Source organism: Lathyrus oleraceus, chromosome 2, assembly GCF_024323335.1.
Source record: "Lathyrus oleraceus cultivar Zhongwan6 chromosome 2, CAAS_Psat_ZW6_1.0, whole genome shotgun sequence".
Lineage (NCBI taxonomy): Eukaryota > Viridiplantae > Streptophyta > Magnoliopsida > Fabales > Fabaceae > Lathyrus > Lathyrus oleraceus.
Genome location: NC_066580.1, coordinates 180,083,327 through 180,085,029, shown reverse-complemented (window position 1 = coordinate 180,085,029; position 1,703 = coordinate 180,083,327). Strand labels below are relative to the sequence as shown.

Below are 1,703 nucleotides of genomic sequence, written 5' to 3'. Positions count from 1 at the left end.
ATGCATAATTTTCTGCGTTTTTCATCGTTGGAGGACTTTTGGACCTCCGATTTCGATTCCGTAAAAAGCCAAACGTTCAGAAAATTATAACTCACACAATGCTCTAAATGTATAACGTTAATTTGTAGTTTTAACACAATCCATCACCACAATCACGCATACTCATCAAAATTGTTAGGTTTTAGAGAATTCAACGTAAACATATTTCTACCCATTGCCCCGATCATACTAACCCATAATAATAAGGATTCCCCCCTTACCTCTTCAATTTTCTGGAAACCCTAGCTCCTCTCTTGTTCTTCCCCTCTTCTCCTTACTATCCTCTTCTCTTTCTCTATTGTTGTCAAATGATCAAATGAATCCTAATTCTCACTCCCTTCACCTCTTATTTATAGTATTATATTTGAGCTTAAAGAATGATACCTCTAATTTAATTAATAGGCCCAATAAGACTTAATATTTAAATATCCCTAATTTAATTCAAATAAATTAAACCAACTCAATATACACCAAGTTAATTAATATAATTAATTATTCAATTATATCTCATATCACTAAATAATTAATTAACACACCAATTAATTAATATAATCAATTTTTATACTACCTAACAACCAATTAATTAATTAACACTCTAAATAAATAAAATAAAATATAATAATAATAATATAATAATTAAATACAAAAATTGGATTGTTACAGGCCTAGCTGGACACTACTAAGAAGTAAGTTATAATCCGCTGCAATGGGCTCTAAAACTGAATTATCAATAACATAATTTATGCAATCAATATAAGTAAGGGAATCCGACTGGATTATTATCCTTCCCTGGTTCATATATTTTTCCAATGTGAGACACCTCCTGATAGCAAGAATTTCGGCCACTTATAGAGTAACTGAGACTGTCTCCTTTCGACTAGCTATGAGAATGGTTTCCAAAGCATGATTCTTGATGATACAACCAAAATATACAAACTCCTCCATGTAAACGCTTGCGTCAACCTGCAAAACATGAACACTTTTTAGTGCAGAGTCCAAATTAGGTTGCATAACCATCCGTTTCTTGGCGCCAATCTTAGGCTTTAATTTGTTAAACTCAATCACAAGATCGAATGCTTCCTTTGCCACCCTAAATGGCTCCTTACTCTTTTGCTGGAACTAAAGTAAATTACACACAGTCCATATTTTTTGGAGCAGGGAACACATCAATTGGGTACTCAACAAGTCACCATAAGTTAACATTATCCATCGTCTAGTCATTGAGTTCTAAGTCAGGTAGGATATGGTAACTACGAATAGAAGAGAAAAAAACTTGCTTGGCAAACTCACAGTCTATGAAGAGGTGGTGGGCTGATTCAGTTGCAGAATGACAAAGGGAACAAGAGTTATCCAACTTGATTCCTTTCTTGAGGATATTTTATTTTAAGGGTAGGATATTCTTCGCTGAAATCCAAAGAAAATTTTGTGTCCTGGTAATAATATGGGACCCCATATCTCTTTCCAGAGTCTCTGATATGGGACACTCGAGGGGCCTGGGTGTTTTGCAACTTTGTTCTGGAAACTGATGTGATATGCTGCGCGTACAGAAAATTCCACATTCCTTTCGTGATGCCAGATTAGACGATATTCAGTGTTCCTAAAGGAAAGAGGAATGCTGATAATTTGTTTTAATTCCGAAGGATTGAAACTAACAAATATCAGGC

The 1,703-nt window shown here is 34.4% G+C and overlaps 1 long non-coding RNA gene across 1 annotated transcript; it reads right to left on the bottom strand.

Moving 5' to 3' along the window:
* Positions 1–639: 639 nt before the first annotated feature.
* Positions 640–1,409, bottom strand: LOC127121285 (uncharacterized). Its single transcript, XR_007803378.1, has 2 exons — positions 1,330–1,409; positions 640–1,002 (listed from the first exon to the last, which is right to left on the bottom strand). It is a non-coding gene; the product is annotated as an uncharacterized LOC127121285 (long non-coding RNA).
* Between the last annotated feature and the right edge of the window lie 294 nt (positions 1,410–1,703).